Source organism: Dasypus novemcinctus, chromosome 6 (assembly GCF_030445035.2).
Source record: "Dasypus novemcinctus isolate mDasNov1 chromosome 6, mDasNov1.1.hap2, whole genome shotgun sequence".
NCBI lineage: Eukaryota > Metazoa > Chordata > Mammalia > Cingulata > Dasypodidae > Dasypus > Dasypus novemcinctus.
This window is the reverse complement of record NC_080678.1, coordinates 23,102,845-23,119,452: the sequence shown is the minus strand read 5'-3', so window position 1 is coordinate 23,119,452 and position 16,608 is coordinate 23,102,845. Positions and strand designations below refer to the sequence as shown.

The following is a 16,608-nucleotide window of genomic DNA, read 5'->3' as shown; positions in this document are numbered from 1 at the left end:
CTATGTCATACCACTGCCTTCTTTACTACATGGTTTCAGATGAGAAATCAGCACTTAATCTTACTGAGCTTCCCTTGTATATGATGGTTCTCTTTTCTCTTGCTACCTTCAGGATTTTCTCTTTGTCTTGAGCATTGGATTGTTTGACAAGTGTATGTCTTAGAGCAGACCTGTTGGGATTTATATTCTTTGTGGTGTGCTGTGTTTCCTGTACATGTATATCCTCCTCCCTCAATACAGTTGGGAAGTTTTCAGCCATTATTTCCTCCAACACCCTTTCTGTCCCCTACCCTTCTCTTCCCCTTCTGGGATGCCTATAATATGTATGTTTGTATGTTTTATATTGTCCTCCACATCACTAATTCTTTTCTCTGCCTGTTCAAATCTGCTGTTATTTGCTAAGAGTGTATTTTTGATTTCTTGGATTATGCCATTCATCACCATCATATCCATTATCTTTTTATGTATGTTTACAATTTCTTCAGTATGCACTCCCAGTGTTTTCTTAATATCCTTAATCTCTTCCTTCACTTCATTAAGTTGGTCCATGATGTTTGTTTGTACAGCTTTCATTCATTTTTCAATGTTTTGCTTCTCTTCCTGGTTTTTAGTTTGCTCATTGGACTGGGCCATGTCTTCCTGTTTCTTGGTATGGTTTGTAATTTTTTGTTGCTGTCTGGCCATCTTTTTGTCTTGATGGGGTTGTTCAGATGATCTACTTCTCCCTCTAATCTAGGGTTTTATTTAGTTGCTGTTTTTGTGTGTATGTTATCTCTTTGACACTTTGTTCTTCTTATGCTATTTCCTTCTTGTTGTCTAAGCTCCCTTGAAGGAAAAAATTAGGTCCAGGGAAAGTGTTAAGAGTTAAGAAAAGAAAAGGATAATTGCAATATATTGATAGTAAAATTTAGCAGAAGAGTCATATAAGTCTTAGGAAAATGAATGTTTACCTCATGTAAGCTGTGTAGAGCTATAGCAATAAAAAAGTGGAATACCTACAATGAAATGGGAAACCAAATATAGAGAAGCATATAGTATGAATTAATAGGCCAGAATGATGAGAGGAGAAAGGGAAAGAGAATAGAAAGACAAAAAGAGAAAGAGTGAATAAAAGAAAACAAAATAGAAGAGTTAGAAATAAAAAGCCAAAAAAATTCGTGGCTAAACAAAGACCAAAAACAGGAAGCAGAAAATAGAAAGATGTAGGAAGGAAAAGAGATAATGTTGGTAGCCAAAATCCATACACACAGAAATGAGGAAATGGAGGAAGAGGAAACACAGCAAATAAGAAACAAACAGGCAGCACCTAATTTAAAAAAAGAAAAAGAAAAGAAAAAAAAATAAAGGGGGGGGGGTGGTAGAGAGGAAAGAAAGACAAGAAAACCAAAAACCACACAAACCCACAAGCAAGGAGTCAACCAAACACTAAGGAAAAACAGCCTTACTCTTAAGCCCCTGTGGAGTTCATTGATCAATTACCCTGCAGCTTTCTCACAGCAGATTTTGAAGTGGGTTTTAGTGAGTAAACTAAGTTAAATTATAAAACAAAAGTAACTTTTTTTTTTTTAGAAAAAATAAGAGACCCAAAGGAAACTAATACAAGAATAATGTCTGTGTTTTCCCTGTCCTAAAGTATCGACTAGATGTTTAATATTCCAGTGGGTCACTACTCCAAGCAGAGCCGGCAATCAAACTAGAGACTTGTATAATCAAGGTGGAAACTCCTCCACTGAGCTAAACTTTCTTGTTGGGTTGATCAGCTTTTCAGAAATCTGTGGAGTCACTTTCCCTAGGGCAGGATTGACTCTTTGCAATTGGATAAACTGCTAATTAGGGATCTGTCCTCCCCCCCAACCTTTTTTAAATAACTGCTTTCTCTCCCAGGGTAGCAGGATGCAATAGCCTGAGTGAGAGTTCTCTTTTGAAATTCAAATGGGACCCTGGTGACTTAACTCACTGCAGAAAAAAATGACTCTCAGCCTCTTCGAGAGCACCCACTCCCCCACAGGGAACACTAAAAATGCTCTTGGAAGCTTATTAAACACTTCCTACTGTCCCCCTCCCTTAGGGGAGTTGCACAGGACTAGTTAATTGCCTGACTCCACCTTCTCTCAGGCCAATTTTCCCTATCCCAGGCTGCCTCAGCTGGTATGCTCCTCAAAGCTCAAAAAAGGGGGAGTCCCAACAATCAAACCCATACAGGGTAGACCCCTTTCCACCCTTTACCAGAATCCTCCCTCTCTTGGAGTAAGCCTCCTGCAGCTGGGTGATGGGCAAGAGTTTGGGATCACTGTGGCTTCCTGCCCTGAGCGTGGGGCTTAGTCACAAATGCCAGAAACTCATGGATTTACCTTGAGCAATCAATCTTTTTGTTGTGCTCTCTCCAGATTGATGCCTTGAAGCCTCCTGCTTTGCTGGTTCCCAAAACAGCTCACTCAGGGAGGATTTTGGCCCCACTCGGCTGTTTTAGAGAGATGATGTGGGTGCATTTAATCTGATGCCATCTTGTATCAGTAACATATTAATCCCTGGTCTCTGTGAAGAGGAAAGCCTCACTGCTACAGGGATAGACTTCCCATCAACTAGGAAGGAATGAATCCCTTCACGCACCATCTTGCTCACATGATGTAGATGGGGTTGGGCTGCAGACCCCTTCCTAAGCTTGTCTACTTATAGATAAAAATCCAAGAAAATTCTTAGAATTGTAGCTTCCAGAGGTGTTAGGACTTCTAAGGTAAAAAGACAAAGAGCAGGGTGATCAAACCTTTAAAAACTGACCTCTTCTGCTCTCCTGTCCATTATTCATGGAAAATACTGGCCATTGAGCAGAAGCCTAGATGCCTCCCAGAAGGGCAAAATGTTGTTTTCTTGAATGGAAAGACACTCTTCCTTTATTAAGTTTGGGAAGCAAGAAGAGGGGTAATTCATAAAGTCAAGCGAGAGGTTTCAAAACTTGGCAAACATCTATGAAACTGAAGTTGAGGGGGAAAAAAGAAGTTGGAGTTAAGAATTTTTTTCTCCTTCAACCTCTCTAGGCAGATCTCACCTCACCTTCTTGTCTTGAATTTTCAGGGCAGGCAATTTAGGGAACATTTGGAATGTGTGCCTTGTCTATTTTTTTGTTTGCTAGAGGAATACAAATATTTTATCTGAATTTTACTGATGGCAAGCATGAACACAGACCCAATATTTGAGGACTTGTCATGTCTGAATTTCTTGAGAGTGATTGACTGTGAATGGTAGTTAGGATGAGGCAGATTCCAGTTCAGTGTAAGGTTTGACTCTATAACCAATGGGGCTGTTTGAAAATAAAGTAGAGGCTGAATGGTGGGAAAAGCTGGTTGATTACATTTCACAAACAGATATTCTTCAGCCCAGGGTCACTGGCTTAGTTTGGGCCCATATCATCTCTTTCTTTCTCTCTTTTTGTGTGGGTGTGGGTATGTGTGTGTGCATGAGGGGGATGATGGGGGATGACACATGTTAATTTTCATAAGGCTCATATCATCTCTTTCCCAGGCTATAGCAATAGACATACTTAGGCTTCCTTACTTCCCATTTCTAACTTCATCATCCCCCATCTTGCTTCCAGAGTGATTGTTCTGAAACACATAGCTGATTGCATCATTCCCCTGCTTCAAACTCCTAACACTGCAGAATAAAGCCCAAACTTTTCAGTGTGATGAGGATTGTACCTTATTCCTGACTATTTCCCTGCTACTTACATCATGCCTAGAATATAGACATTCTTCATGAAGATTAGGAGCCTGCTTGCAACCTGAGCTCCTCCCACTCCTCTGGTTACCTCTTTCCTTTGCATGCACTTAATCTCTTCTCAGGTGACTTTTCCCCTTGTCCACCCAGCAATTTTTCAAGATTCAACTAAAAGTTTATCGTAATGAAGTCTTTTTTGATGGCCCAGTCAGAATTAATCCTTCCACATCTAGTTACCATGGCACCTCATATGTATGCTCGTTATGACACTTAGCACCCCATTTTAATCAGGCATTTATTTGTCTTTCTTCCCCACTAGATGTAGGCTCTTTGAGTACAAATGCTATGTTTTCATCTTGACAGTACCTGGCACTTTCTAGGCACTCAGCATCATGAGATAAACCTTGGGTGCTATGATATTTGCAACAATGACAATGTTGTGGCACTCAGCAAGTTTACGTGAATGAATAAATCCAACATATATTTATTGACTGTTTACTTTATATCACCCTGCTTTCCTGTCCCTGAAATCATAAAACACAATGCCAGAGGCCCAGAGGCCCTCTAGGTTAGCCTACCCTTGGTCCTTATTTTTCTCTATTTCTGTGTTTTAGGAACAGGGAGATGAGTAGAGCAATATGTGCTGGAAATATTCTCACAGCCTCTCAACTTTTAAAAATTTATGAAAGAAACAAGATGCTTTGTAACTTACTCTAATTTGTGGTGGTTTTGTTTATTTGTTTCCCTTTTTTAAGGAGCGGGTGGAATTGGATTTTTTGTTTTGTTTGGTTTTCTTTTTCAATAAGAAGCTTCTTAATAGAGCTGGTCTGGCCATCTGTCCCATTTTTAAAAATTACTAGTTTCCATCATTGCTAAATTGTACAGATCCCAATCTGTTTACTCTGCATATATTTGCATTAATAAAAGCAGAGGCAGACTGAAAGTCTTTCTAATGCAATCCCCTAAATGCATGAAGTATCAGATTGCTTTCCCCATTGGTTCATGCATTGCTGAGGGCTTAAAAGGATCATTGATTTGAATTATTTAATCTGTACAGCAGGTTGAGTTTCCCTTTTTTAAAAAAAAAAAAAAACCTTTGGGGACATTGCATTAGGTTTTTTTTTTTTTTTGTTAAATCTCATTTTACTTTGAAAATAAGTTAAAACTGCATTCGCATAAGCTCCCAAAGTGCCAAATTTTCACTGTTTTTAAGCCATCTAGAAAATGTTTGAGTCTAATGAAATGTTACTACTGGAAAGTACACCAAAATTGCTAGACTGAAAATATAGTTATAGCTACACATTATTCTTAATGTTCTGTTTTTTCCTCTTCTTTTCGTTTATACAGATGACATCAAAAGAGAGTGAAAAATCCAATCTATAATAAAGACTATCCTGGATTTTTGTTGGTTTTGAAACTTAAGCTGATTTTGACTTAAATTTAGAGAATACATTCCTGGACTTTTAAGTGTTGAATGTTTTACAGTGTAACTTTTGTGTTTTTTGTTTTGTTTTGATGGTTTACTCTTTCCCCTTGGAAAGATATTTGTGTCATATAGATTCAATCTGTGATTGTAACATCTGGATGAATGGACGTTTTTGAGTTTGTGTTATCTTCAGAAAACTTCCTCAAATGGAGACTTTTTTCTTTTTCTATAGTAGTGTGGCTTCCTATAACAAATCACGGACTCTCTTATTTAATCCATTTGAGAGGACACTGCATAAATAAATGGAAGTCCCAGGCACATGACAGTCATGTGATGTAAAATTTAGGTGGGGTATGAATGCATTATGAATAGGGTGATGGTATAATTTATTTTACATATCAAGACACTTTTGAGAGTGAAAGGGAAGTACTAAAAATAATTAACAGGCATTAATTGATCTATAACAGGTAAAAACAGGGACCATCTCAGGCAAATAAGACACCTATTTCACCCTAACTAGGAATCTTGCCCTACTATTAAAGGTGACGTTTACATGGGTATACTGAAAATTCTTATGCATAGTCTCTAAGGAATTCTGGTAAGTCATTGATGTACTTCTGTGCCAAGCAGTGGTATGGCAAGAATTCTAATGTATCAGAGAATATACTTTCCCAGATTTGAAGCAGGTAAAAGGTGTGTTGGAGCAGAAGACAAAGCACCTGGGACATGGCAAAGGGAATAAACATTGTCTAATTATAAACCTGCTGTGGCTGATGGTAGATTTTTGCTATTGGCTAAAAAATCAAAGAAATTTAGCATTTGTAGGAGGCCACAGAAATTAATAACCAATAGGGGAAAGCTAGGATTCAGGTTGCCTGTGGCTTTGATTCCAGTATAAAAACTATCAGCCAAGGATGTCAGTAAATGAAATAAGTTTTCGTTGTTGCATGCCATGGGAAGCAGCTACTGTCCTATTTTCACTTACTTAAAGTAATTCCTCTGGAAATTAATATACCTTAAAAATAGCTGTGGTTTCTCAAATCTGTGAGAATAGTATATGTAGCTTGCCACACTTTTCTTTTTCCTGAAGGTCACATGGATATCTTTCAAGAACTCAATTCAATTCAGCAAATATTAGGGACCCTAATGTGTTTAAGGCACTGTGTGAGGTACCCCCAAAAACAAAGTGCCCTCAAGGCACTTCTCTATAATACAGAAGAAGAAAGTGAATAAATAATAATGTAACACTATGTAGGTAGGTACCATTGAAAGGGTACATATGCTAGAGCCAGGCAGTAGGTATAAGGATATTTGCTACGTTATCAATAATTTTCTTTATGTTCGAATCATAATTTTTTAAAAATTAAAAAAGGGGGTAGGAATAGTACCCTGAGGATTAGAGGACGGAGAGATGACATCTGTTTATAGGAAGCTGTGGTGGTTTATCTACCTTTTTCTCTAACATTCCATTTGTTTTAACTTGGCTTCCCTAAAAACTCTCTTATGAAAAGAGTCTTACCTCCCATACTTATTTAGTGGTAGGAACAAAACACACATTCTTTTGAGGGCCCCCGAATGTTCCCAGCTGATTGCACTCAACCGCCTTTGATTTAAAGTTCTCTCTTATCTTACATGAGGTAGAGCTTGAGCATCTGGCTCTCAGTCTGCCTCCCCCTCCACCCCATCCCTTGCTAAAATATATCTGGTAAATGACCACACGTGCCTTTTCCACGGTCACAACTCCAAGCCAACCTATTACCAGATTTAATTTAGGTTCTTAACTATGCTGCAGAAATGAATTTCAAGAGCATGTCAGGCGAGTTAGGCCAGTAACTTATTCAGGTAGGGAGGGACAAGAAATGGGAGAAAATAACAGACCATGGGTCCCAGGTGAAGAGGAAAGAGTTGAAAAGTGATAAAGAGGGCTGATTTACAGTCTACAATTCCCCATTATAAGTTATAAATGCCCAACCTGGGCACATGGCAGAAGAAAAATGACGAGAGCGGTGCGCAGAGGGCAGGACGGGTCCACGGGAGAGAGAACGCATGAGAGAGAGCTAAGGCCTGGTGCCTGCCATTTTGAACTGTTGATTTTCCCACCCCTTTGCTAATGGCAGGGGAGGAGTTCCAGTTGTTTACCATTTTGATTGCTTATTTCTCCCATCAGTCTTCCTTGGGGAATATCCAGGGCTTCTCCTGGCTTCCGGAGGAAGTCATCTTCTGAGTGGCAGAACCTTGGGGAGGGTCTTCCAGCAGCCATCTTGTGGTTATCGATGTCCATGTGGACTTCTTTGCCAGGTTTCTAATCCATCTATTGATTCCCTATCTTACTAGCCGGCTTCAAAGCCACAAACATCTCGTTTTGGACTCTTGCAGCCGGTTCCTTTTACTCCCTGCACTAGTCTATTCTCCACACAACTGGCAGAAATAAGCAAGACTAGGGGAGAAGCAGGTTTGGAAGTCTGGGGAGAATCTGTTGTGGGTATGATGAACTTGAGTGTTAGATAGCCAGGAGTTGGCAGTCAGTTGAGTCCGAGGCTTGAAGGAAATTTCAGGGCTGGAGAGTAAATCTGAGATTCATTAATGTATGACTGGTGTTTATGACCATGGATGGGATAAGGTCATTATTTTAAAAAGACTGTAGGTAAATGACCTCTGAATCTTAAGCCATTTAAAATCAAGCCTGTGAAATAGAAGGAAAGCCAGGAGACAGTGGAATCCGGGAAATCAAGGGATGAAGTTTTTAAAGAGGGAGGGACGAGCCAGTGCTGCTGAAGGGACTAGTAATGATCAGAACAGAGAAGTGATTAGTGGACCTGCGAACTTGAGTTTGTTGATGACCTTGAAAAGAGCAATTTCAGAAACCATTTGAAATTATTTGCAAGTTTTGTTTGATATGTGCATTATTCTTGACAAAAGAACCAGTAAAATAATAAACATTTCTGGAATTTTTACTGCATTCCAGGCACTGTATTACTCCATTTATTTCTCACAGCAATCCTCCCAGCTCAGTGCCATCATACCCGTCTTACAGCTGAGGACACTGAGGCACCGGTCAGTTAAGTGGTTTACCTAAAGTTAAAACAGCTAATTAGTGTAGAACTAGGATTTGAGCCCTCACAGTCTGACCCAGCCGTCCCTAGGCTGTTAGTCACAGAGGACTTGGGGGTGTTTACACAGAAGTAAAATCAAATCGGTAATAATGACTGAGATTACTGGGGAGAGAGAAAGACAGAGAGAGAGAGAGAGAGAAACCCAGCAACAGAGATGCTGACCACTGGCTAGGGGTCAAACCCTTGAAAATACCTACAGATAGAGACAGGGTTTTTAGACTTTCTGAAAAATCCACATTCCCCTTTGATGAACACAAAAGCTTCATACTCACCTTTAATGTTATTGCACATTAAATATTGTTACTTGAATCAAATCAATCTCCTCTGTTTTCAAACTCTACCCTGGCTTCCAGATTCTGATGTCAACAACACACACACACGAGAAAAGCCCTGACTTGCTGACTGGGGGGAGAAAGATGAACAAAATGAGCCATTAGAGAAGAGAGGGCTCACAGGAAGACAGAGAGAAGAAAGGGGCTAGAGCTTTGTCGGTGAAGCCGAGGAGATGAGGTGTCTCGTCCTTGTAGAGCAGGGCCAGCACTGTTGGATGCAGCAGGTTGGGTTCCTTTGGGGACTGCCAACACTGTGTTTCCCTTTTTTTTTTTTTTAGGAGGTACCAGGATTGAACCCGGGACCTCATACATGCAAAGCAGGCACTCGTCCACTCAGTTACACCCGCTCCCCTGTTTACTTTTATTTATTCTGTGTCCATTCACTGTGTGTTCTTCTGTGTCTGCTTGTATTCTTGTTGGCGGCACTGGGAATCTGTGTCTCCTTTTGTTGCGTCTTCTTGCTACATCAGTACTCGGTGTGTGCGGCGCCACTCCTGGGCAGCTGCACTTTTTTCGCGCAGAGCCGCTCTCCTTACAGGGTGCACTCCTTGTGCGTGGGGCTCCCCTACACAGGGTACACCCCTGCATGGCACAGCACTCCTTGCGCGCATCAGCACTGCGCATGGGCCAGCTCATCACATGGGTCAGGAGACCCTGGGTTTGAACCCTGGATCTCCCATGTGGTAGGCGAATACTCTATCTGTTGATCCAAGTCTGCTTCCCCCATTTACTTTATACCTTAGTAATAATACTTGTGTATGTGCAATATTGTCAGGAAGTGAGTATTGTCCCTTTACCCAATTAGTGGGGAACATACTTCAATCCTATAGTGGATAATAGAACAACAACCACAAAATAAACTCCCAAATGCATTTTCTTGCTTTCTTAGGAGAACTGATCATTAAATTTCTGGTAACCTTGAGGAAGGAGGGAAAAAAACTCCAGAAAAGCTGGGCTCATTTTCAGGTGTCAGTGGAAAAGCACAATGTTGTCGCCAGTCCTGACCAAACCTCCCAGGCTTGGCCAGGAGTTGTTTTTCAACTTCTTTCTCTTACCTTCGAAATACTAACATTCTTCGATCCATTCTCTTCTGCTGAGCCAGCACTGATTAAGCTAAGTGAGAGAATATGCACCATCAAGACACCATAATTTCTCACTGTACAAACGGGTGGAGAATGTGCATAGCTCCTGCAGCAGCTGGACCAGCGCCTGCTTTTGAAGAGAAGCCATAATAGCCACATTAAGATTACCTTGCCTTCAACTGATAGACAAAAAGAGGCAGCTGGCCCTCTGCTTGTACTGGGTATAATAAATCACTTTTTTTCTGTGTCAGTTTCCTACCTTGCCCTAATTTCATAGATGAAATCAGATGTGTAGAACTAACTTTACAATTTAGTTCTAAAGTCCAGAAAGGCTACACATGGAAGAACAGTGCCTTTTTATGAAACTATTCCCTGATGTGTTAAATTACCCAGAAAGCTAGAGAAAAAGGCTCCCCCTCCTGAGCACGTGTAAGGAGGATGTCGTCTGAAGGATATCCCAACGTTTACAGTTGAAAGGATGTAGAAGGTTGAGGAGAAATAATAATAACTACTATTTCCTTTAAACTTTTTATTTCAGGTATGTATTCCCATTCCTGTTCTCTTGCTGACACCCATCCCCAAAATAGACAATTGTTCTATGTTTAATGTACATCTGTTTGTATGTATTCTTGCAAGTTTTATAAACCTGTACAATCAATTTACATAAATATACTGTTGTATATCTCTTCCCTCTTTTGGAGGGTGGCAACCAGCTTATTTTTTTTACCCTTTAAAGAAAAAAATTTTTAGGAGGTACTGGGGAACAAACCCAGGACCTCATACATGGGAAGCAGGCGCTCAACCACTTGAGCTACATCCACTACCTCCCTTTATTTTTCTAAACTCAACTAGGTTTTAAGATCCATTCTTGTTGCCATATATATATCTAGTCTATTGATGCTATCTCTGCAGAATACTGCATGATTCTCATCTCTTCATTGGGTGCTTGCTATATGCTAGGTTTAGTACTAAGCATTTTAAGGTCACTTGATCTTCACAACAACTATCGGAGTAGGGTACTGTTATTTTGAACATAATCCCAAACTGAGAGAAACAAGTCAGAATTATAGGGGATTCCATAGTGTCAGATGCCCATGTGCCTATGGCCAGATAGGATTTGTTCTGTCTACTCAGGGGCTGCTGCTCTAGCAACTGCTCTCTGCTACATTTCTTGTCCTTGTCCTTAAATACTGCTGATTTCAGCTTAGCTGTCTCTCTTCTCTCTGGTAGTCTGTTCCTTTTGGTCAATAGCAAATGAGGGTGTGGATGTGGTTCAAGCTGTTGAGAGCCTGCTTCACACATGGGAGGTAAAGAGTTCAGTTCCCAGTACCTCCTAAAAAACATTATTAAAAAAAAACCCAAAAAACCAATTCAGGGAAGCTGATGTGGCTCAGTGGTTGAGCGCTGGTTTCCCACATACACGGTCCTGGGTTCAAGCCCTGGCCCTGATTACCCCCCAAATAGCAAAAGATTCTTTGGAGTCACCTAGTACCCAATGACAAAGAAGCTACAACAAAGCATTGGGCAACCTGTCCATTCTCTTGGAAGAACAATTTTATGGAGGCCAAGGGTGGTCCAAGCACCTCTTGAACATTGTGTGCTGGCCAAGGCTCAAGCTTCAAGTTCCAACAGGTGGTCCTCAGAGGTTCAGAGCAGGAGCCACCTTTTCAATGGTGAAGGATATACCAATTGGGTAAAGGGACAATAAACAGTGATCTAAGTTACCACCTTTCCTCATGTGACTCTGACCCTAACCTAACCAAACCTTGTACCAGAGGTTGGAAGCTCTGATTGTGGATCCCAAACATGTAAACATTAATAGCCTCTTTATTCAGAACATGAAGCTTGGTATGAACATAGCTAAAGGGTTTGCCTTTATATCTTTATTCCTACATGAATCTGGTAGAATAAATCTCTCTTTTAAAAAAAAAAATCGGCGGCGGACTTGGCCCAGTGGTTAGGGCATCCGTCTGCCACATGGGAGGTCCGTGGTTCAAACCCCAGGCCTCCTTGACCCGTGTGGAGCTGGCCCATGCGCAGTGCTGATGCGCGCAAGGAGTGCCCTGCCACGCAGGGGTGACCCCGCATAGGGGAGCCCCACGCGCAAGGAGTGCGCCCCGTAAGGAGAGCTGCCCAGCGCGAAAGAAACTGCAGCCTGCCCAGGAATGGTGCTGCATACACGGAGAGCTGACACAGCAAGACGACGCAATGAAAAGAAACACAGATTCCCATGCCGCTGACGAAAGCAGAAGCGGACAAAGAAGATGCAGCAAAATAGGCACAGAGAACAGACAACCTGGATGGGGGGGAGGGGAGAGAAATAAATAAATAAATCTTAAAAAAAAAAAAATCAACAAATGCACTTGTAACGCCATATCCAGTGTGACTCCTAAATCATATTATACTACTAAATCTGATTCAAAGGCTTCTGACCCATGGCCATTCGTAGCTTTCCCAGGTCTCTTGTTTTCTCCTCCTAGAATCATAGTTTATAGCTGTCTGGAAAACCATCCTCTCTTTGCAAGGTGTGGTAGATTAAGTTATGTACCGCAACAAAGACATGTTCTTAATCTTAATCCTCATCCTTGTAGGTGTGAACTCACTTGTAAATAGAGCCCTTTGGAGATGGGTTATCAGTCAAAGTCTGGATTCATTTGTGCACAGAATCTTCTAAGATCCTATTTACATATGACCCCCTGAATCAGGGTGGGCCTTAATCTATATTACTGGAGTCCTTTATAAGCAGGAGAAATTGAGACGCGGTCAGTCAGAAGAGCCAGAGGCCAGTGGAAACCAGAAGAGTGAAATTGCCATGTGCTGGGGCAGAAATGCAAGCGGAGGAAGCCCAAGGATTTTGTTAGTAAGACAGCACCAGAGTGCTACAGAGTTTGGGGAGAAATTGTGACCTTACTCAGGCCTTGATTTCGAACATCTAGCCTGCAAAACCATGAGACAATAAATTCCCATTTTTTACGCCAACCCACTGTGTGATATTCGTCAAAGCAGCACAGCAAACCGAGACCCAAGGGGAGAGACACGGGCTTTCCCAGCAGGAAGGAGAATGGACGGAAGGTCCAGCTTCCTCTGGTGGATGGACTTCCTGTTCTGATAACCCGGAAGGATTTGACCACCTGGCTGGGAGCCAGCACAGTGGGGAGGGCATTACATCCATCTTCCTTCTTTCCTTTAGGACTCTCTTTAGGGCCTATTCTGATTATGCTGTGATGTTTGCCTCTCCATCTTCTCTGTTGGATATGGAAAGATGTGGAAACCTCTTCCCTTTCATTGAATGAAGAATTATTTAAAAAACTAAAATTTATATTGAAAAAGAAAATGAGACAATATGCTAATGGTACAAAGGTGAAAACTCAACTAAAAACTGACAAGTAATAAATAAAGGAGGGAAGAGAGAACAACAACAAAAACCTAGATGATCTATTTGTTAGAAAAACAATATTAAAGAAAGTAGATATTGTTTATATGCTCACATATATTTCTATGGAATAAAAATTATAGAGAGATATTTTCCAGTCCTTTCTGAGTACAGAGAGCAGTGCATAAAATGGAGGAACAATCAAAGACATACAAAATCATAATAGGTGTTTTGCCTACCTGGGATGCTTGTCCATCCCCTGCAAACTATAGTGTATAAGACTCAAGTTCAATATAATTACGATGGTCTGAAGATAGAATGAGAGAAAGAGAACAGGCAGCTCATTGGCAGAACACTCAGGATTTCTTAATACTCTCCAAATTCACAGCTGTCTTAGAAAAAAAAGAAAAAAGCTACTTCGTTAAAAGAGATGATTGGAGCTATAAGAGGTTTAAAATGCACTCCTGACCCATCTCAATCATTCTAATCCTACCCAGTGTTGTACAGCAAAGGATCCCAGTCTCAGGAAATGTTAAATTGAATTAACTATAAAGGAAGAGTTTTAGATGGAAAAAATAGAAGGAAGGATATAAAATATTGTAAAGTATTATGAAGCTACAGTAATTAAATTGGAACCAGTGCAGAAATAAACCAACAGCTCAATGAGACAGACATCAAGTCCAGGAATAAAATCAAATTGCAAAAGTAATTTAATATGAAATAAAGGTAGCATGGTGAACTAGTGGGGAAAAATGGATTATGCAATAATTGGTACTGAGATGATTGGCTAATCATTGGGGAAAGAAATAAGCTTATTTCCTACCTTATTCCTTATAATAAATACATTGAAGAAGGATAAAAGATTTCTGTGTATACTAAATTAATTTAAATGCTGTTTTAGAATATCTGCTGGAAACAATCTCACTACTAGCTCAATTCAAATAAAGATGCAGAGCCATAAAATAGACCCAGCCTTTCAAAGCATTTTAAAAACATTTTTATTTTTAACAAATTTTGCATTGACTCCCTGAAGAAGCATCAGTATGGGATTTGGCTTATTGAATGATGAATTCAATCTCCTGATTGAATATAAGAGTTTGTCATATTTAAAAAATAAGTGAGAAAAAATATAGGTACATACACATCCATAGCACTCTTTGCAATAGCCAAAATGTGGAAACAGCCCAAATGTCCATCAATGAATGAATGGATAAGCAAATTGTGACATAGATATACAATGGAGTATTATTCATACATAAAAAGGAATGAAGTTCTGACACATGCTACAACATGGATGAACCTCAAAAATATCCTAAGTGACAGAAGCCAGACACAAAAGGTCACATCTTGTATGATTCCATTTGTATGAAATATTCAGGATAGTTAAGACAGAAAGCAGAATGTTGGTTACAGGGGCTAGAGTGAGAAGAGAGTAGGCGAGCAACTGTTTAATGGGTACAGGATTTCCTTTAGGGGTAATGAAACTGTTTTGGAATTAGATAGAAGTGATAATTGTACAACATTGTGGAGGTCTAAATGCCATTGAATTATTCACTTTAAAATGGTGAATTTCACCTCAATTTTTTAAAATTTCAAAGAAAAATAAACAGGCCAGTCCTCTTGGCCCTACTAAAGCTAAATCTTTATATCTGAGGCACTAAGAGGTGGGTAGTTCTTGGTTCAGGGGTCACATTTATAGTTGAGTTAATTCTGACATCCATCAACACCAAGCAAAGTTAGCAGTGGGTACATGATTGGAGACTTTTGTGATTAAGCTTGATCATTGACCGAACAGATGCAGTTTATATTGGAAATGTTTAGCATATTAAAATGATCTTGGCTTAGCCTAGCAAAACAATACATTTTGCTTATGTTAATGATTTTCTTCAACAGGCTGATTTTATTAATAGTTGCTTTTAAAATATATATAACAACACACAAGAATGCACACACACTTGAAAACTGTATTAAAAGTCAATGGGGGGAAGTGGACTTGGCCCAATGGATAGGGCATCCGCCTACCACATGGGAGGTCCGCGGTTCAAACCCCAGGCCTCCTTGACCCTGTGGAGCTGGCCCATGCGCAGTGCTGATGTGCGCAAGGAGTGCCGTGCCACACAGGGGTGTCCTCCACGTAGGGGAGTCCCATGTGCAAAGAGTGTGCCCCGTAAGGAGAGCTGCCCAGAGCAAAAGGAAGTGCAGCCCGCCCAGGAATGGTGCCACACACACGGAGAGCTGACACAGCAAGATGATGCAACAAAAAGAAACAGATTCCCGGTGCTGCTGATAAGGATAGAAGCGGTTGCAGAAGAACACACAGCAAATGGACACAAGAGAGCAGACAACTTTGTGGGGAGGTGGGGGAGGGGAGAGAAATAAATTTAAAAAATAAATTAAAAAAAAAAAAGTCAATGGAGGGACAGTGTGCCCAGCCATCCCGTGGATCTGTCTCTTGCTTCAACAGAGTTTGAACGGAACAGACCCGGGTTCTATTCCCTGCTCAGTGATGACCACCTTCCAGGACCGACTTCCGGGGCCAGCTAACACTGCTTTTTGTGGTTAGCGCCTCATTGTTGACCAACCATGACCTCCCAGATCCATGAGAATTATTCTGCTGAAGAGGAGGCCTCTGTTAACCGCCTGGTCAACCTGCAGCTGCAGGCCTCCTACACCTACCTCTCTCTGGGCTACTATTTCCACCGCAACGATGTGGCTCTGAAGGGCATGGACCACTTCTTCCGTGAGTTGGCGAAGGAGAAGCACGAGGGCACCAAACATCTCTTGAAGATGCAAAACCAATGTGGTGGCTGCACCCTCTTCCAAGACGTGCAGAAGCCTTCCAAAGATGAGTGGGGTAATACCCCGGATGCCACGGAAGCTGCCCTGGTCCTAGAGAAAAGCCTGAACCAGGCCCTTTTGGATCTGCATGCCATGGGATCTGCCAACACAGACCTCCATCTCTGTGACTTCCTAGAGAACCACTTCCTAGATGAGGCGGTGAAACTAATTAAAAAGATAGGGGACCACCTGACAACCTCCGCAGGCTGGCGGGCCCACGGGCTGGACTGGGCGAGTACCTCTTCGAAAGGCTCACACTCAAGAACGACTAGGAGCCTCCAGAGCCCAGAGGCCATGGGGGGTCGGGGTGGGCTCCATTCCCCAGCATCCAGGCTTCTGCCTGAGCCCCTCCAGCCAGGAGGCATCTTTCTAACTGCCATCTTGTAGCCTTCGAACAAGCCCTGAACCAAGTGTAAACAATAAAGCTTTTTGCAGCCAAAAAAAAAAGTCAAAGGGCAGAAGCAGATGTGGCTCAAGAGATAGGGCTTCTGCCTACCATATGGGAAGACCGGGTTCAATCCCTGGGGCCTCCTGGTAAAAAAAGAAAAAGCATGCCTGCACAGCGAGCCGAGTGCCCATGTGAGTGCCTGCGTGGTGAGCTGAGTGCCTGCATGGGTGCCCACTTGGTGAGCCGAGGGTTGGCATAGTGAGCCAGTGCCCACACAAGTGAATCACTCAGCAAGACGATGATGCACAAAGAGACAAAGAGGAGAGTCAAGGTGAAGCGCAG

General features: G+C 41.4%; 1 pseudogene; it reads left to right on the top strand.

Annotated features, from left to right (window-relative positions):
• Window positions 1–15,623: 15,623 nt before the first annotated feature.
• Window positions 15,624–16,150, top strand: LOC101426759 (ferritin light chain pseudogene; annotated as a pseudogene).
• The last annotated feature ends 458 nt before the right edge of the window (window positions 16,151–16,608 follow it).